We start from the raw sequence: 21,572 nt of genomic DNA on the forward strand, positions 1-21,572 counted from the left end.
AACTCTTTTGATATTTGCACTGATGGTGTAAAGCAATTGTGAGCAAAGCTGCTGGTGCCTTGGCACCAACCAAGTCAGCAGCACCTAACTGGACTAGTAGCCATTGTGTTCTTCATACCACTAACTCATAACTAAAAAAACCCACTTTCACTTGAGAAAGTCCCTAATGAAGCAGTAAAAATTATTGTTAATGTATTTCAGTCACTGGGTACTCATTTTTTTAAGGTTCTGTGTGACAACGCGGAGCACACACAGCGCAGTTCTGTGCACACCGCACGTGACAGCTGTCTCCAGGGGCAGGTGTTAGTTGCGAGCCGAACTAGCTGCTTGTTTTCATGGAACACCATTTTCACTTGAAAGAAAGTCCCAACACGTAAAACTGTGGCTATTCAGACTTGGGTATTTGGCAGACATTTTCTCTAAAATGAACAAAATGAGCCTATCTCTTCAAGGAAAACAACTGGCAGTATGTGTTACCAATGATAAAATTCAATATTTCAAGTTGAACATTAGAATTTTGGGAAAACTTGTATCTACCACCATAAGCTTGAAAGCTTCTCAATATTTAAAGACTTTTCTGGGGCTGGCCCGGTGGAGTAGTGGTTAAGTTCATGCGCTCTGCTTCAGCGGCCCAGGGTTCTGCGGGTTTGGATCCCGGGTGCAGATGTACACACCACTCATCAAGCCATGCTGTGGAGGTGGCCCACATAGAAAATAGGGGAAGATTGGCACAGGTGTTAGCTCAGGGCCAATCTTCCTCACCAAAAATAAAAGACTAGTCTGATGAGATCAGTGGGAACATTAAAGAATTTGATTTCTGATATTGTATAATAATATCGACATTTGGAAGCTCTGCATAACTTAATGAACCAACACTTTCCAAATGACCAATGCATGACGTTACAAAATTCATTCAAAGTGCAAGATGGGTATTACAGAGCAGCTTCACCTAGGATGTAGAAAGTGGGAAACAGCATTGCTCCCAACCTAACAACAGGAAAAAGCCAGGTAAAGTACAAAATCAAAAATTTTTTTGACCTATCAGAGAACTGAGGCTGCAGGGCAACCAAGTAGCCTGAAAACCAAGGAGACTCCAAAGACAGAGGGGACATGAGCTCACCTGTAGTACAGCTCCATGTACCACACAAGAGGGAAAAATAATCCAGCTATCATTTTCAGCGAATTGCTAGAGGCTGAGTGTGGACTAGGGTAAGAATAGAGAGCCCCAGGCACTGAGACTCAAGGGGAGTTTCCACCCTGGCAGGTGTTCATGAGAAGGACCAGGGCAGACCAGAGAGAGCTGCCCTCAGTTGTGCAGGCGGGAGGATAGGATTGGCTGCTCTTGTAGGAAAGGGATAGAACACCATCCAGGCCCTTCTTCCCTACTTCCCTAAGGAACGAAAAACCCTAAGTTGCCACAGGGAAGAGGGGAGGGACCACGGAGAAAGCCCTACCTCTGAGACCTGGGGACATAGGAAGTATCAACAAGCAACAGCAGTGTTCTGATGGGGAGGGTCAGGGTGTGGAAAGAGCCCCTCTGAGGTGTGGGTGCACAGGGGAGGCCACACACTGAAGTGAAGCCGGAATATGGATAACCCAGTGTCCACCCTCGGCACAACGTAATGCTAAGGAATTTGAACCTGATGTTACACTGAAACCAGAGCACCAACCAAACCCAACCCACATTGGCTCCTGACTGGTTGGCCTCAACTGCCCACACTAATGACCAGGCAGAAGAGGGGTGCCCACTTCCAGGCACACTCACTGTTTTCCTCAGGCTCTGCTGTCCTCAGCATTCACTTTAAAAATTACGAGACATATAAAAATGCTGAAAAAACAACCCACATCAAGACACAAAACTATCAACAAAACCAGCTTTTTAATACCCAATAAAAATCTTTCAAAAATAAAGGCAAAATACTTTTTCAGACAAACAAAAGCTGAAGGAATTTATTACCAGGAGATTTTCATTAAGAAATGTTAAAGGAACTTCTTCAGGCAGAAGGAAAATAGCACGGTGGTATAATAAATATATTTGGTCTTTGACCCCAGTTCCTGGCATAAAGCTCCTAAAACCTTTGGAATTTCTTGAAAATGGGAGTGTCTTTCATTACTCATAATGAGCCTCTTTTGATTACACATGAGTTTAGGCTAATGAGGTGTCCTAGGATGGTGATTCTCAGGATAGGGCTGGTCATCAGAAAGAACTAGTGGTTAGTGGGTTGGAACTTTCAGGCCCACCACTGACCTCCAAGGAGGGGAAGGGGGGCTGGAGATTGAGCTCTACAAAACTCTTGAGGGATGAGATTCAGGGAGCTTCCTGTTTGGTGAACACATCGAGGTACTGGGAGGGTGATACACTCAGAAAAGGCATGAAATCTCCACACTCTCTCCCCATACCCTGCCTCACGCATCTCTTCCATTTGGCTCTTCCTGAGTTGTATCCTTTATAATATATTGGCAAACGTTAAGTAAAGTGTTTTTCTGAGTTCTGTGAGCAGTTCTAGCAAATTATCAAATCTGAGGGGGGCCATGGGAACCCCCAAATTTGTAGCCAACTGGGAAGACGTGGGGGTAGCTTGGGCACCCCATTTGCAGCTGGCATCTGAAAAGGGAACAGTCTGTGTAACTGAGCCCTTAACCAGTGGGGTCTGTGCTAACTTCAGGAGATGGTGTCAGAATTGAATTCAATTGTTGGTCACCCACTTGGAGTCAGAGAATTGGTGTGAAGGGATACCACATATTTGGTGTCAGAAAGAACCTCAGAGGCACCAAACAGAAACATGTATCTACACTGAGAAATAAAGATCACTGGAAAAGGTTAAGATGGAGGTAAATGTAGAAGACATTTTTTTCTTATTTTTAATTATTTAGAAGATAACTGACCATCTGAAGTAAAAATAGTAGCAACTTATTGAGAGTTTATAGCATATGCAAAAGTAAAATATATGATAACAATAGTACAAAATGTGGGAGGGAGAAATTGAGAGCATATTATTGTAAGTGAAATGGTATAATATTATTTGAGAGTAAGACTTAATTAAAGATGTAAATGTAAGTGTTAAGGAAAACATTATATACAATTTTTAAAAGAAGTACAAATGATAAGCCAATAATAAAGAAAAATGGAATAAAAAGATACTCAAGCCAAAAGTAAGTAGAAAAAAAGAGAGAGAGAGAAAAAAACACCAACAGAACAAAGACCAAATGGAACAAATAGAAAACAACAAGTGAGATGGTAGATTTAAACCCCATCATATAAATAATTACATTAAGTGTAAATGACCTAAACATGCCTACTAAAAGACAGAGATTGTCAGATTGGCTGAAAAAAGAAAGATCTAACTATATGCTATCTGTAAAGAAATCCACTTTAAACACACAGCACAAGGTAGATCAACAAAGTTTAATGAAAAAGAGTACAAAAAGTTTATCTGCATGTTTCCAGATTTCACTTTGTGAGTTACCTATAAGAAACTACCACTTACTGAGTTTTGGTATAGTATCAAAGACTATCCACAATTATTTGAAAAGGCTATGGAAATACTCCTCCCTTTTCCAATTAGATATCTGTGTGAGTCTGGATTTTCTTCATATTTTTCAACAGAAACAGTAAATGGAAGGAGGTTGAATAAAGAAATAGATATAAGACTCCAATTGTCTTCTCTTAAGCCAGACATAAGATTTGCAAAAATGTAAAACAATGCCACTTTTCTCAGTAAATTAAAAAAGTTATTTTTTAATGAAAATATTTTATTTATGCCAACATAGCATGGGCTTATTATTGTTATTTTCAAACAAATTAATAAATACATATTTAAATTCTCAGTTTCAACTTGTAGTAAATATCAACTGATAAAACCAACATAAACAAAAGGTCTTTGGTATCTTTAATAATTTTTAAGTATGTAAAGGGTCTGAGACAAAAATATTTGAGAATGCTGCTCTACGGAAACAGAGAGGAAAGAGGCAAAGGACTGGAAACAACTTACATTGTCAACAGCATCATTATCTTCATCATCATCATCATCATCATCATCATTCTCTACTGAATAATCAAATGATTCTGCTGTGCCAAGTACTGACAGCTAAGCTCTTTGCAAGCATCATCTCATTTAATTCTCACAATGACTCTATGAGAGGAGTACAATTACTATCACCCCATTTTCCATACGGGGAAAGTGAGGCTCAGAAAGGTTTAGAAACTTTCCCAAGGAACCACAGCTAGTAAGGGGTGGATCCCAGGTCTGTCTGATTCCAGGGTACCACTTACACTCTTGTATTAGAGCAGGAGACAGTGCCTGTGGAGTTGAAGGTAATACAAGCTTCCCACCTATTTATTCATTCTTTTATAAATATCAATATCAGTGTGTGTCCTCTGAGCCTTAAAATGGCCTAAATTGCTTTGGATAAAACATTTCAGATGAAATGTATACACAAGCATACACTTATACTCCAAACCCTGGCATACTCGGATAGCCTCATTTCTCTGGAAAAGAAAGGATCCTTTGGGCCAAGCTCCCTTCTCAGCAATCCTGGGAACTACAAGGGCCCCCATAGTGAAGTTAGGGCCTCCCAAGCCCCATCAGAACTAAAGGCCATCAAAACACTAACATTCATGACTTGTTCTTGGGCTCACTGTCCACTGAGAAAAGAGTTGCTAAGAGGAGCTAACCAGAGCTGGCAGAAGATGCTGCAGGCCCCACTGATAAAGGGCCTGGGGTTCTCGTGACAAGCCCCCTGCTGCAGCTCTAGTAAGTGCAGGGCTGACCATGAGAGGCCTAAGTCAGGGGGCACAGAGCCTTAAAAAGAAATATGCCCGGTCCCAGGAATCAGGGTGTTGCCAACCGCATGCGTGTTCTCTGGAATTTCAATACCTGTCTGAGGCCCGGTGATTTCAAATACCTGTAGAGACAGGAGACACAGATCTGGGGAACAAAAGGCCTCCTTTGGAAACCCAGCAGCCGACGTGGTCCCCAAGGGCTGCACACAGCGTTTGCCCGATGCCTCGATGCTGCGCCTGCGATGTCACTGTCTGTTCCCCACTGTCTCGGGGTGGCTCTGCTTGTGCCCCATACCTGCTGTCCACCCTGCCCAGTACAGGAGGCCTTGGTGCAGAAAGCTCAGGGTTCCCTGAGAGCCACGCTGCGCCTGGATGAGAGTCCGCACAGGCGGGTCTCACCCTTCCCATGGGGCCTTGCAAAGAATGCAAGAGAGATGGTTTGGGGGGCGTTCCAGGTGGGCATTTCTGTCCTTACTTTGTTTTGCTTTTGGATTAATTATTATTGCAACAATAATGTTTCTTTCCTTCCCTTGGCTCCTTCTTTCTACATATTGAATATCTAAACACCACCACTTCTAGTGGATGTGAAGGGTATAAACACTGTGTACCTACCATCCTGCTTCAGAGAGTGAACACTGCTGTTCTAGAAGTCCCCGTGTGCCCACCCCATCTCCATCCCCCACCCCGACCTCAGGCCTCCACTCCCCTGGCTCATGTGTCCTCATGGGCATGACCCTTCGGAACTTTGCCTCAGATGTGTAGGGATCTCGTTCCGTTTGGGCTGTTTTTCACGTCTATCAGTGGATTCACACTCTATATATTCTACTATGACTTTTCTTTGTTCAACAATATGAATAATTTTTTTTCCCTAGAGGTTATATGTTTATTTTACTGTGATGTTAGATAAAAATATAGCTAGCACGTAAGCTCATGATTTCATGGATATTATTGTTAAATTAAATCTTTATATTAAAAATGAATTGATTTAGATAAAAATATCACGTAAATATTAGTACCAGTGGCAAGTGGATATGGCCGAAAAAAAGATCAAACAGGAAGGTGAATAGCTAAAGTTCAGGAAACATGACTTAAATAAAGACAGATACACCGAAAATTGCTCTGGCTTTCTGGAACAGGTCTGCCCTAGTGTGGTCTTTTATGGCACCCTGTCACAAGCCCTCACTGCACGAGGAGAAGGTGGATGGGTCCATGCTCACTCCTGCTCACTTCAGGACACGTCCCGCCAGCCGGCCCGGTGGCCTCTTGCCTCCCTAGGCTCTGTTCCCTGCCCGGGACTGCCCGGGGTGTGGTTCCCCTGCCAGCTCCCCAGTTCATAGCGGGCCTTGCCCTCGCGGCCCACCTTAGATCAAGGTCAGCTCGTAGTTTCTGTCCTCTGGCCACTCACCCTCAGTGGGTAGCTTGTGTTAATGGCCACACTCATTACCACTGTCTCTGCATCCACACTCTTTGCCAGGTAACTTTGCAGGGCCCTCTCCTTCTGACTCTGGGTGGGTCAGGAAATCTGTTGGCCAAGAAAACACGGCTGGAGTGACAGTGTGCCAGTTCTGAGCCTAAGCCTCAAGAGGCCCTGCGTGTGTGCTTGCTCTCCTGTGCATTTCTGCCATCTCCAAGAGAAGGGCAAAGCCGGCTGGTCCTAAGAGGAAGATGAGAGACAGGAGCCATGTGGAGCAGAGTCGACCCAGCTGAGGTGCTCCAGCCAAGCACGACCTATAGCAGGGCCCAGCCCACCCACACACACGAAGAATAAGAAATTATTGTTCTTTTAAGCCGTTGAGCTTTGAGGTGGTTTGTCACACAGCAACAGCTAACTGATACATGGATAAGAAGCACCTGGCTCCCCCCGCCCCGTTCAGAGGCTGTGCTCTACCCAGACCTAGAGCAGGAAAGGCTTACTTTAAGTGGAATCAAGCATTTCCACACTTGCACAAACATGCCCTGTGGTTGGGCCAGCAATATTGGCCTGCCTAGCACTGGGGAGAGCGGGCAGTGAGGGTAAATAGAACCCTTCTGCTCAGTCCAGGGAGCGAGAGGTGGCTCTCTTCCACAAGCTGCATGGCCCCTCACTGTCTGCTTCTCAGCAGATAGTCCTGCTGACTGGGCCTGGAGCTGAGGCAGGATGAGGGTCCAGGGATGTGTGCCATCCCGGGGACGCCAGGGGAGGCCTGGTGATGTGAGCCTGCCCACGACAGAGAACTGGAATCCTCACGTCTGCCAGATTCTAGGCCTCCCTCTGTGTCACAGGTTGGTATTCTTTCCAAATTCTTTCCAAGTGACCCTCCCACTCTTTTCCAAGGCTCCTTGAAGATCACCCGCCTGATGTTAACAAGGTCTTTCTTCCGAGGAAGGCAGGCCTCTGGGGAGGTTTCCACTTGTCACTGGTGAGTTGAAGCTTGAGTGTGTTATAGCTGCTCGTCTGTTAGTGTGCGGCATGAGAGTTTCTCCTTTAGCCATACTTTCACAAATGGGTGCCTGCAGAGTCGTCTTCTGTAATTTCTTTACTAGATTCTCCACAAGCAGAGGCAAAGTTATCTTCAGGGTCGAGAGCTCCTCACTCTTGTCCCATGTACTGGCTATATAAACGAGTGCGTTGTAGCGGATTTTTGCCATTTTTTAGCACCAAGCTTCCATTCCCTGGTCCTCATGACCCCTTGACTTCCTACTGGTGAATTCCTCCCTCCCACTGTGGGAACCAGAGGCCGGGCCCTCCCCCTCCCCGCCCCGCTTAGGCGGGATGCTGGCTGCTGCGGACGCGGCAGGGCAGCGCATGCTGACCAGACGGCGCCGGGGGAGCCGGGCTGTGGTCCCGGGCCGCAGTTCCTCAGAGCTCCCGCGATGTCTGCCTGCCCTCAGCCTCCTGGCCTCTGCCTCCTGACTCCTCTTGCTCGCAGAGACAGAGACCATCTCCCGTTCTTGCAACTACAAGGCCTACTCAAGGAAAAAGTGTTTCAGTTAATCATTTTTCACGTGTGTAAGTCCTGTTTCCGTTTTCCACTGGGGTTGTAAGCTCCTGTGGGCAGGGACTCCATTCCCTTCACCCTGAGGCCGGCACTGGCACATAGTAGGAACTCAGGCAGAGCTGGGCGTGGCTTAACGGCAGGAGGGGGCGCTGGAGCCAGAGCCTGCGTATGAGGGCCAGCCCCAGCACTCCCTCCCTGTGGGCCTTGCGTTAGTCCCGGGCGTCTTTAGTCTGGACTCTGCATCCATCAAGTGGGCGTGTTGCCTATAACGATCAGCCTCCCTCCAGGCCTCGGGGCCTCTGTGAGGTTGCGTGGGTTAAAGGTGCGAAAGTCCCAGAGAGACACTGACTCCTTTCTTCTCGGCTCACAGCAGCCAACCCCATCCCAGGTCGGCACAGCTCCTGCCCGCAAGGGGGAGACACACAAGCCAACAGCGATTGAGTCAAGGCCAGCTCTACGGGCATGCGACTTCGGCAGTTGCACAAAAGCTCAGAAGGCCCTACGCTTGATTTATGCTCTGCTGTCACCATCTTGAAATTCTTAATGATTTTTGAACAAGGGGTCCTGCATTTTCATTTTGCACTGGGCCCTGCAAATTATATAGCCAGCTCTGATTAAAATACCGTGTGAACTAACATGACACTGGTGGGAGAAGCCAGGCCCTAGAGCACATACTGTGTGTGTGCATGTGTATGCAGTTTAAAAACAGGTGACACTAATCTAAAGCGTTAGAAGTAGGGATAGTGGTGACCAGAGCTGACTGGGGAAGGGCTGGGACAGGGAATAATGAACAGAAAGGGCCTTGGAGGGGCTTCTGTGGTTCTAGAAATGTTCTATTTCTTTATCCGGAGCTGGTTTTACAGGTGTGCTCACTTTGTGGAAATTCATCAAGCTGTGCACAGGACTTGTGCATTTTCCTGCATGAATGTTACACTTCCTTACAGAGTTAAGAGAAAATTTATGAAAGGGCCTGGATGTCGTAAAGGGAAGTAAGGGTGCTGTGCTCGACCCACCCGTGGGGTGCTCAGAGAAGGCTTCTCAGAGGAGGGTTCTGCGAGTCATGAAGGAGGAGCGAGAGCTGGGGGCTGGGGTGGGGTGGGCGGCGGCTGATCCTGGCCAAGGGAAGGCATGACTGTGAGTTGGGAGCTAAGCAAATGCGTGGCTCAGGAGAGAATGCGTTGTGTTAAGACTGGCTCTGCCTCGGAGCCTGAGGAAGTGGAGTGGGCAAGAGACACAGAGGCCAGCCATAGAAGGCCTCGAAGGCCTGCTGAGGCCTTGGACTCTACTCTCTGGGCAGTGGGAATGGGAATGGTTGTGAGCTTGAGATTCCAGCTGCAGTGTGGAGGGCAGACTGGGGGGGGAGATGGGAGGCAGGGAGATGCTGAGAAGGCCACTGGACATTTCTGGGTGAGCAGTGATGGTAGCTTGGGCTGATAGAGTGTAGAAAGGGAATGATTCTGGAGACTTCTTTTTCAAATTGGTACATTTGGGGGTTTTAACATATGACCACAGGTTCTTTGATACGTGTCCCATCAAGAGATGGAGTCTAATTCTCACCTCTTGAATATGAGCTGGGCTTAGTGACTTGCTTGTGATGAACAGAATGTGGCTGAAGTGATGCTACATGACTTCTGAGGGTAGATTAGAAAAGGTGATACCACTTCACCCAGCTCTCCCTCAGAACCCAGCCGCCATGTTGTAAGGAAGCCCAGGCCATAAGGACTGGCCACATACAGGTGTTCTGGCTGCCCACTCCACTGGGGTCCTAGGTCATAGCAACCTCAAGTCCAAATTTGTGCAAGAGGAGGTTTTCAAGATAACCATAACCGCATGAGATTCTGAGAGCTGCCTAGCTGACCTGGTCAACCCCCAGAACTGTGGTTTATGCCACTAAGTTTGGGTTGTATGTTGGCAGCAAGAAAACAGCACCCTTGACTGTTAAGTAGAATCATCACAAGAGCTCAAAAAATTCCCAAGCCCCAGGCCAGATCCAAGCATTAATATTCTTTTGAGCTCCTGATATGCGGGAGGTTGAGAACTACTGTAGACCACACCTCAGACTGAGCTGGGGTAACTGCATGAAATGCCCTCCCATTTCCCCCGCTTCCCCTCACCCAGCTTCCTTTTATTCTTGTCTACTGGTTTCCAGTCTTCGGTTCCTGGCGGATGAAAGTGATCCATTTAAGCCGCAGGGACTTGGAAATCCCGGATTTCCGGGACATCCAGTCCCGGATGTTTGAGGTGTTTCTTTTGAAAGCAGCATAGGAGAATGGATGTGGCGGCAGCAGGGAGGCTCCCAGGGGCAGGAGTGTGGATAGGATTGCCAGATAAAGTACAGGAGGCCCAGTGAAATTTGAATTTCAGATAAACAACAAATTTTTTTTAGTATATATATGTTCCAAATGTTACATGGACATACTAAAACATTATGTAATGTTTATCTGGAAGTCAACTTTAATTGAGTGTCCTATATTTTTATTTGCTAAATCTGGCAACCCTTAGTGTGAAGCCCAGTCAAGGTGGTATTGGGGCCTCAAATGGGTATATCTGTGGACTCCTGAGTCCCTCAACTGCAGCGTAGCAGGCACCTCAGAAATGCCCAGGTCACTCCCCTTATTGGTGGAAATCGAGGTTTCAAGACAGGAAGTAAGAAATCCAAAACAGGCAGGTCTTGACTTGCACAATATTGTGTTAACTCAACCCGTGCGTACGGTACCATGCCGTTGCTTTGATGTATTAAGCATTTGCATGCAGGTTTTTGTGTAAATATAAGTTTTCAGATCAGTGGGGTAATCAGCTCTCTATTGGCTCCGTTGATCTGTGTGTCTCCCCTTTGCCATTACCACGCTGTCTTGATCACTGTAGCTTTACAGCACAGTGCAGTAACGCCTGGGAGTACGATTGCTGGGTTGTATGGTAAGTCTGTGCTTAACTTTGTGCAAAACTACCACACTGTCTTGCAAAGTGGCTGTCCTATTGTGCATTCCCACCAGCCACGAGAGTTCCTGTTGCTCCGTATCCTAGTGTGCAACTGGGCCTGTTTTTCAGATTATAGCCATTCTGATAGGTGTGTAAGTAGTAGCTCATTGTTGTTGTAATTTGCATTTCCCTAGTGACAAACGATGTGGAGCATCTTTTCACGTGCTTATTTGCCATCTGTATATCTTCTTTGGTGAGGTGTCTGTTCAGATCTTTTGCCCATTTTTAAATTGGCTTGTTTGTTTTCTTATTGTCGAGCTTTAAGAGTTCTTTTTTATATCTAGATATAAGTCCTTTATCAATTTGCAATATTTGCAAATATTTTCTTCCAGTCTCTGGCTCGTTTTTTTTTTTTTTTCATTCTCTTAGTGTATTTTGCAGGGCAAATGCTTTTAATTTTGATAAAGCCCAATTTATCAATTTTTTTTCATTGCTAAACCCAAGGTCACACAGATTTTTTCTTATGTTTCCTTCTAGAATTTTTATAGTTGTGTATTTTACATTTAAGTCTGTGATCTATTTTGAGTTAAATTTGTGTAAAATGTGAGGTATGTGTAGAGCTTCTTCTTTTGCAAGTGAACATCCAATTGTTCTAGCAGCATTTCTTGGAAAGACTGTTCTTTATCCGTTGAGTTGCCTTTGCACCTTTGTAAAAGATCAGTTGATGCTATTTGTGTGGGTCTATTTCTGGGCTCTCTCTTAGCTCCATTGATCTACGTGTCTCCCTCTTGTCATTACCACACTGTCTTGATCACTGTGGCTTTAGAGCACAGTACGCTACTATAGCATATCTTTGAATTCAGGTAGTAGTTTTAAGGACTAGGGACTCATTTAAATGAGCTCAAGAAGAAAAGGAGATTTGATTGAAGGGAACCAGGGACTTCACAGAGAGCCGCAGGGCAGCAGGTCGCCTGCTCTCCCAAGAGTGGTACTGGGCTGAGTCAGGAAGAGCTGGTCCTTTGGGGGGATCTACTCTCAGGCCTCGTGGCCCAGCATCCCTGCAGCCTTCTCTGCACTGGTGTCACTCTTCAGTCTCTGCAGGGGTCTCTCAGCACCTCTGGCCAGTGCCCCAGCCTAACCTCAACACGGACCTCTCACAAATACACAAATCTGTGTTTTTGGCTAGTACATGGTTTTACCTAATTTGTTAAAGTTCAAATAGTTGCCACTTAGTTGGGTGATTTCACTAGAAGTCCAGAAATGTGGCTTCTCCTGGAGAACGGGACCATGCTGGGCCTGAATCTCCTGAGGCATCAGTTGGCTGGAGCTAAGTAGCAGTAGCTCCCTTAGACAGGCTGGACCTCCAGTCTGCCAGCCCCTCCAGGCCTCCTTGCTGATTTATGTAAAGGTCTGGCCCCTGCAGACCTCTGAGTGTACAACCTCTGGCCTCCAGCCTCAGGGTTGCATTGTGACAGAGAGATCCAAGCAGCCCAGTCAGTTGAGATATCCACCACACAGTAACTGGGTGGTGGACTGTGGCAGCCAGATCTCTGATTGAGGGGGTACAATTGACCAAGGGCCCAGCTGATGTGCTCTAAAACTCATTGCCAAGGCCATGCTTATCTGCTTATAACTGGGCATGGCAGGGATACTAAGTCAGGCCCAGTCCTGGGAGATGTGGGACTCCTTTGGTGGCTGACTTTGGCTTGAAGACTCCTCAATGGCCTTGCCAAACTTTCCTTAGAACTGCACTGCAGTCTTAGATGCTTCTACCCAAACTTCTTTCCTTCCTTCCCCCTTTCCCTCACTTGGAGTCAGATCTATACTGTGGCCAAAGCTCCTGCAGTCTCTTCTGACTCCCACCCCATTTCCCCTCACGGGTGTTTCCCCTTATAAATTTCTTACATGTTAATCTTGTTGTGGCATCTGCTTCTCAGAGGACCAGGTCTAACGCAGGGGCAGGGATCACTTACAGGGACGAGGGAAGCAGATTCTTGGAGGAGGGGCTGTGGGTGTGGGTAGCGCAGAGACCTTGACCCCCAGGCCCACTCCACCTGGTCACTCGCTGGTAAATGATAGAATTGGATTGGACCACAAATCTTTCCATTCCGTTCCTGGCTTCTCCATTCAGAGTCGAAAAGGCTCAGAGAAACCTCAGATCCCCAGCCATCAGTCCAAGCCTAAAGTCCCAATTTGCCAACTAAATGACCAACTAACCATCTTTGCCAAGCTCCTGTGAGTATGTGTGGTACCACAGGCATCTGCTTGAGTTTTGGCCACCCCCTTTTCCTTTGGTCCCAGTGCCCGAGCTGTGGGGTCCATGGGGTTGGGTGGTGCTGCTCCAGTTCGTGCTTTCCTCCAGCCACACTATTCATTCAAGACTGGGCATGTGACACAGTCAGAGCCACTAGGATGCCCTGAGCCTTTTGCTGGGAGAACTGGGAGACTGGCAGTTGTCCTTCTCACTCAGAGCAGGCAGAGGTGCCCACTTGACCCCAGGGGTTGGCAGGCTGGAGCTCCAGAGACCTGAGAATGGTGTGAACACAGAAGACAGGGCTCAGAGAAGAGAAAGCAAACCCAATTGTTGTGTAAGCCACTCAGTCAGGCCACACTGGAAGGCAGGCCCACTCCTGAACTTGTCAGTTATAAGGGCCAGTAAATTTTCTTCTGAATTAAGTCAGTTTGAGTTAGGTTTTGTAACACTGTTGCAACTTAATAAATCCTAATAGACACAGACATTTGATCACCCACTAAGTGGGTCATTCAGGACTCTCATCTTTCTTCTCCTATTGTTACTTATCAATTTATTGTTGGTTAACTTCTATACCACGGAAAAGAGTAGGTTAAAAAAATACAAATTTTTAAAAGGCAAAGAACATCCAGGCCCCAGGGGGCAGCAGCTCTTGTTGAAGGCCTGGGGACTGTAGTGGGCATTTTAGATTTTGCCTGCAAGCATCCTTTCTTGTTTCTTTAGATTTTCTTTGGGAAACACCTTCTCCTACCTGTAGTCATTATGTTTGAAGTGGAGTTAACCCATCCCCTCCTCTTGGGTTCTAGGTGTGGATAATTCAACCAGCCAATCTAGGAAGAAAGAGGTACTTTCTTCCCATTGAGATTCCTAAATAAGTGCAATGATGACTTGGAATTTGGGGAGTTTTTTATGTTTTTTTTTGCCACCACGTATGAAGAAACTACTTCAGAATAAAGTGAATCCAGAAGACAGTGCAAATAAGAGAAGGAGAAGGACATATTCATGTGCTATATAGTGAACTCCCGGATCTAGCCTTACCTGAAACTATCACTGAACTTTTCAGTTATGTGAGGCAATAACTCCCATGTACCCTTCCCCCCAGCCTTCTTAACCTCTAATCTACTTTCTGTCACTATGAATTTACCTATTTTAGATATTTCATATAAGTGGAATAATACAATATTTGTACTTTTGTGTCTGGCTTATTTCACTTATGTTTTCACAAATCCCTATTCATTTTACATTACTTCATGTTTTCAAGGTTCATCAATGTTGTAGTATGTATCAGAAATTAATTCCTCTTTATGGCTGAGTAATGTTCATATGTATATGTAAACACACATACTATTATATATATATGTTATATATATACACATACACACCACATTTTGTTTATCCATTCATCTGTTGCTGGGAACTTGGGTTGTTTTTCACCTTTTGGCCACTGTGAGTAATGCTGCTGTGAACATAGATGTACAAGCATTTGTTTGAGTCTCTGTTTTCAGTTGTTTTAGGTAGATATCTAGGAGTGGAATTGCTGGGTCACATATATGTGTAACTTTTTGAGGAACTACCAAACTTTTGCACAGCAGCTGTAACATTTTATATTCCCAGCAGCAATAAAAGAGGGTTCCGATTTCTCTACAACCTTTCCAACACTTATTTTCTTTCTTTTTTTTTAATAGCCATCCTAGTGGCTGTGAAATGGTATCTCATTGTGGTTTAGATTTGCATTTCCCTAATATTATGGCCATTGAGCATCTTTTCATGTGCATATTGGCCATTTGTATATCTTCTTTGGAGAAATGTCTATTCAAATCCTGTGCCCATTTTTGAACTGGGTTATCATTTTGTTGTTGAGTTGTAGGAGATATATATTTTTTTCTTGCTATTAAAACCTTATAAGATATATGACTTGCAAATATTTCTTCCCTGTATTGTCTTCTCACTCTCTTGATAGTGTCTTTTGATGCATAGAAGTTTTAAATTTTGATGAAGTCAAATTTACCTATATTTTTCTTTTGTTACTTGTGCTTTCGGTGTCATATTTAAGAAATTACCAATTCCAAGATCTTGAATATTTGCCCCTATGATTTCTTCTAAGAGTTTTACAGTTTTAGGTCTTCTGTTCAGGTCTTCGATGCATTTTTAGTTAATTTTTGTATATAGCATAACGTAAGGGTCCAACTTTGTTCTTTTGCATGTGCATATCCAGTTTCCCCAGCACCATTTGTTGAAGAGATCGTCCTTTTCCCATTGAATGATCTTGGAACCCTTGTCAAAATCAATTTACCATATACGAGAGGGTTTTTTTCTGGGATCTTTATTGCATTCTATTGGTCTATGTGTCTGTCTTTATGCCAGTAACACAGTGTTTTGATTACTTTAGCTTTGTAGTAACTTTTAAAATCAGGAAGTGTGAGACTTTTTCCAACTTTGATCTTTTTCAATTTGTTTTGGCTATTCAGGGTCCCTCGCAATTCTAAGTGAATTTTAGGATGGGTTTTCCTACTTCTGTGAAAAAATGTCATTGGGATTTGATAGAGATTGTTTTGAATCTGTAGATTGCTTTGAGGAGCATTGTTGTATTAATTTGCTTGAGGTGCTATTACAAAATACCACAGACTGGGTGGTTTAAACAATAGAAATTTATTTTCTCATGGTTCAGGAGGCTAGAAGTCCATGATCAAGGTGACAGCAAATTCAGTTTCTGGTGAGAGCTCTCCTCCTGGCTTGTAGATGGCCTTTCCTCAGTGTGTGTGTGGAGAGAGCAAGCTCTCTGATGCCTCTTCTTATAAGGACACTGATCCTATTGGTGTCTAACCTTTATGACTAACCTTGTGACCTCGTTTACCCTTAATCACTTCCACAAATGACCTGTCTCCAAATGCAGTACATTGAGAGTTAGGGCTTTAAGATATGAGTTTTGAGGAAACACAAACACTCAGTCCATAAGAGTTCTCGTCTTAATATTAAATCTTCTAACTTGTCTGATGTCTTTCCATTCATTTCTTTCCACAATGTCTTGTAGTTTTCAGTGTACAATTCTTATATGCCTCTGTGGTTAATTCATTACTAAATATTTCATTCTTAAGTAGAAGTGTTTTCTTAATTTCCTTTTCAGATTGTTCATTGGTAGCACATAGAAATGTAAATTTTTTTTTTTTTTTTGGAGGAGGATCAGCCCTGAACTAACATCCATGCCAATCCTCCTCTTTTTGTTGAAGAAGACTGGCCCTGAGTTAACATCCGTGCCCATCTTCCCCTACTTTATGTGGGATGCTGCCACAGCATGGCCTGACAAGCCGTGCATTGGTGCACGCCCAGGATCCGAACTCGGGCCGCCAGCAGCAGAGCGCGCACACTTCACCACTACCCACAGGGCCGGCCCTGTAACTGATTTTTGTGTGTTGATTTTGTATCCTGCAACTTTGCTGAGTTTATTTGCTCTAACAGTTATTTTTTTGTGTGGATTCTTTCAGATTTTCTACATATAAGATTGTATCATCTACCAATATAGATAATTTTACTTCTTTTCCAATTTGCCTTCCTTTTATTTCTTTATCTTGCCTAATTGCTTCAGCTAGAACTTCCAGTACTATGTTGAATAGAAGTGGTGAAAGCAGGCATCCTTGTCTTATTCTTGATCTTAGAGGAAAACCTTTCAATCTGCCACCCTTAAGTATATTAGCTATGAGTTTTTCATATATGGCCTTTATAATGCTGAGGAGGTTCCTTTCTATTCCTAGTTTATTGAGTGTTTTTATCATGAAGCGGTGTTGGATTTTGTCAAATGCTTTTTCTACATTGAGATTATTATGTGTTTTTTTCCTTCATTCTATTAATGTGGTGTATTACATTGATTGATTTTTATATGGTGAGCCACCTTCGGGTTCCTGGAATTAAATTCCACATGGTCATGCTGTATAATTCTTTTAATATGCTGCTGAATTCAGTGTGTTAGTATTTTGTTGAGGATTTTTGCACCTATACTCATAAGGGACATTGGTCTGTACTCTTCTTTTCTTTCAGTGTCTTTGTCCTGCTGACCTCATAAAATGTAGAAGAATTTGAGAAGAACTGATGTTAATTCTTCTTTAGATGTTTGGTAGAATTCACCTTTGAAGCTGTCTGTTCCTGGGTTTTTCTTTGTTGGAAGGATTTTGATTACTGATTTATTCCCTTACTTGTTAATGGCCTGTTCATAGTTTTCTATTTCTTCTTGAGTTGGTTTTGTTAGTTTGTGTTTTTCTAGGAATTTGTCCATTTCATCTAGGTTATCCAATTTGTTGGCATACAGTTGTCCATAGTATTCTTGTATAATCCCGTTTATCTCTGTAAAATATGTAGTACTGTCCCACTTTCATTTCTAATTTTACTAATTAGAGTCTGCTTTTTCTCAGTTAATCTAGTAAAGCTTTGTCAGTTTTGTTGATGTTTTCAAAGAACCAACTTTGGGTCCATTGATTTCCTCTATTGTTTTTCTATTCTCTGTTTCTCCCCACTCTAATATTTGTTATTTCTTTCTTCTACTAGCTTTGGGTTTTGTTTGTTTTTTCTTTTTCTAGTTCCTTAAGGTATACCATTAGGTTATTGATGTATTAGTTTGCTAGGGCTGCCATAAGAAAATACCACAGACTGGGTGACTTGAACAGCAGAAATTTATTTTTTCACAGTTTTGGAGGCTGGAAGTCCAGGATCAAGTTGTGGCAGGGCTGGTTTCCTGTGAAGCCTCTCTCCTTGGCTTGCAGATGGCCACCCCCTTGCCACCTCTTCTCACAGTCATCTTTCTGTGCATGCATGCCTCTGGTGTCTCTTGTGTCTCTAAATTTCCTCTTCTTATAAGGACACCAGCCAGATTGGATTAGGGCCCACTCTAACAGCCTCATTTTAACTTAATCACCTTTTAAAGCTCTATCTACAAACACAGTCACATTCTGAGGTACAAGAGGTTAGGACTTCCACCTATGAATTTTGGGGGAAGACAATTCAGCCCATAGCACCATCCTTTTACTTTCCACCCTTTTGTGTCTTTCAATCTAAGGTGAGTCTCTTATAGACAGCATATTGATAAATCACTTTTTAAAAATCCATTCTGCTAATCTCTATGTTTTAATTGGACTGTTTAATCTATTTACATTTAAAGTAATTACTGATAAAGAAGGACTTAATTCTGCCATTCAGCTATATGTTTTTCTGTATCTTTTATGTTTTTTGTTCTTCAATTCCTCCATTGTTGTATTTATTAGATTTTTTGTAGTGAATCATTTTGAGTCCCTTCTTTCCTTGTATTTTAGTTACTGTCTTAGTGGTTACCTTGTGGATTATAATTAACATCTTAAACTTCTAACACTTGAGTTTGGATAAAACCAACTTAGTTTCAATAGTATACAAACACTCTGCTCCTATGCAATTTTGCCCCTCTCCCTTTATATTGTTATTGTCCCAGATCACATCTCTATACATTGTGGGCCCATTAACATATCTATAATTATTGTTTTATGCATTTGCCTTTTAAATCATAGGTGAAGAAAGAGGAGTTACAAACCAAACCTACAATAATACTGGCTTTTACAGTTACCTATATAGTTACTACTTTTATTAGTGTTTTTTATTTCTCATATGGCGTTGACTTATTGTCCAGTGTCCTTTCATTTCAGCGTGACAGACTCACTTTAGCAGCTCTTGTCAAGCAGGTCTACTAGTAACAAACTCTCTCAGCTTTTATTTATCTGGAAATGTTTTAATTTCTCCTTCATTCTTGAAAGATAGGGAGTTTTTTCTTTCTTTCTTTCAGGACTAAATCCGTCATCCCATGGATGGCCTTCCGTCACCCATGGTTTCTGATGAGAAATCCACTGTTGAGCTTATAGAGCATCTCTTGTACATGACAGATCACTCCTTTCTTGTTCCCTTCAAGCTTGTCTTTCTGTTTTTGGGTTTTGACAATTCGACTATAATGTATCTCAGTTATACATGTCTCTTTGAGTTTATCCTGCTTGAAGTTAATTAAGCTTCTTGGATGTGTATATTCATGTCTTTCATCAAATCTGGAAAGTTTTCAGCCATTATTTCTTCATAAATTTTCCTGGCCCTTTCTCTCTCTCTCTCCTCCTTCTGGAACTCCTATTATGCATAGGTTGGTATGCTTAATGGTGTCCCACAGGCTCTCAGGCTCCCTTCATTTCTCTTCACTCTTTTTCTTTTCTGTACCTGACTGAATTATTTTAATTGCCTTATATTCGAGTTTGCTGATTCTTTCTTCTGCCTGTTCAAATCTGCTTTTTGGCTCCTCTGGTAAATTTTTTATTTCAGTTATTGTATTTTTCAGCCCCAGGATTTCTATTTTGCTCCTTTTTATAGTTTTGATCTCTTTTTTGACATTCCCTATTTGTTCACACATTGTTCTGTGCTTTCCTTTAGTACTTTGTCCATTGTTTTCTTTAGCTTATTGAGTATATTAGCTTATTGAGTATATTTAAGAAAGTTGATTTAATGTTTTTGATTAATATTTCCCATGTCAGGGCTTCCTCAGGGATGGTTTCTAATTTTTTTTTTCTGTGAATTGGCTGTACTTCTCTGTTTCTTTGTATGCTTTGTAATATTTTGTTGAGAACTAGACATTCTGAGTATTCTACTGTGGTAACTCTGGAAATCAGATGCTGTCCGGGGAAACCTCTGCAGCCTGAGAAGGCTGAAGCTGAGATGGGAGTCGGTGCCAGGCTCCACTAGTCTCTCAGGGAACGGTTCCACTGACCAAAATGCACAACCCAAAACTTTTGGAGGACAAGGATCTTATTGCCCACCCTGGCATCAGCCAGCCACTCCAGGATGCTGGCTGCTATCCCACAGCTCCATGGTGGTGTGGCGGCTGAGGAAAAGGGCATGGCAGCTGGTTCTCACCCAGCCCACTCTTCTCCTCCCAACAACCAGCAGCTTCTTCCTCCATTGAGCACTCTCCTGATCGTTATAAGTGTCTGGTCAGGCTCCAGAGCTTCAAAATAGTTGATTCTGAAGCGTTTTCTGTCCCCAGTTGATGACTGTCTTGGTGAGGGGACTGACCCCTGGGGTCTCCTACTCTACCCTTTTGCCCCCCGATGTCCTCCTCACCCCCTCTTTTTCTTTGCATAAGTTGCTTTGAGTTTCCATCCCTGGCATCTGAGAGGTGGTAACAAACTGTACCGAGTCCCATGCTTGGTGCAATGGATTGTTCAGATCTGAGGAAGATTTCACCCCCGTCCTTGGATGGGAGGATGACACATACAGAAAAACCACATGCTATAAGGACTGAAGCGATCAGTGTCACCCCTAAGGACTGGCAGATGAAGGGGTATGGCAGCTTCATGGAGAGCATGATCTTCTTTTGACCTTGGAGTTAAGGACAAGCCTCCCACAGAATTATAAGCTCCTATAAGCACCAAGGCCTTTGGCCCTCCATTGACTCCAAATTCATGGACAGGACTGGGGCCTGTCCTGCTCACCTCTTGTCCTGCAGGCCCAGTGGAAGACCTGGCACATGGAAGGGGGTCAGCAAATATTTGCTGAAATTTAACTTTGTTTTACCGACGGTGTTTTGGAGTCGCTGATGTTCTCCTGGATAAGTGATTATAATTTGAAGGATTTTAGATAGATGGAGGCAGTATCTGATGGCATTTACATTTGTGATGGCCTTTATTCTTCAGAACAACCCTGAGGCAGGTATTGTTCTAAGGCCTGTTGTACAAGTGAATGAAGTTCAGAAGAGGGTTGTTTCTTGCCTAAGGCTCCTCAGCAGGTAAGCAGCAGTGGCAGAGTTGGGACTAGAACTTGGGTCTATCTAGGTTTAAATTCCGAGTCCTTTTGCCGCTTCTGACATTCTTATATTGAGCAGGAAGCATTCTGACCCAGGCTGGTCTGCTTTCTGCTGTTCAAAGGGCTCCTCTGAACGTCTGGCAGGCCTGTCTCTTGCACTCAGCAGGAATGTTACACAGCAGAGACCCAGAAAGGCCTGGGGCAGCACAATAAGTCCAGGCTCTAGGACCTAGTAGAAGGAAACAGCAAATGTATATTGAATGTCTACCAAGTCCCTGCCTTCATGGAGCTTACAATCTAGTGTAGAGAGATGATAACTAGAAAGGAAACAGACCAAGTTGATAACTTTAAAGAGTGAAGAGTGCTGTGAAGACAATGTAAAAAGTGAGGTGGGGGTGGATGCCTGGAGGAGAGGGGAGGGGCTTTTATGGACAGGATGTCAGGAAAGCCTCTTTATTTGAACTGCGGCCTCAGTGATGCAAAGGGGTTAACCATGCAAAGATCTGGGAGAAGTACTGCAGGCGGAAGGATGGCAAGTCAAAGACCCTGAGGCAAGAATCAGTCTGGAGTGTCTGAAGAAGAGAAAAACCATTGTGTTTGGCATGAGCGGCAGGAGGCTTGCAAGGAGGTGGGAAAGGTGGGTCACATCATGTAGAATTCTAGTAGGACATCTGGATTTTATTCTAGTTGCAGTGGGAAGTCATGGAAGGCTCTAACAAGGCAAGTGACATGATCTGGTTACTTTTGAATAGATTGGGGGTGCGTGAATCGTGTCTTTAGCTGCTAGTGATAGAAATCCTGCTGTAAATTGCCTTCATCAGTCAGGAAATTTACTGGCCTCTTTGACTGG

This window comes from Diceros bicornis, chromosome 34, assembly GCF_020826845.1.
Source record: "Diceros bicornis minor isolate mBicDic1 chromosome 34, mDicBic1.mat.cur, whole genome shotgun sequence".
Taxonomy (NCBI): domain Eukaryota; kingdom Metazoa; phylum Chordata; class Mammalia; order Perissodactyla; family Rhinocerotidae; genus Diceros; species Diceros bicornis.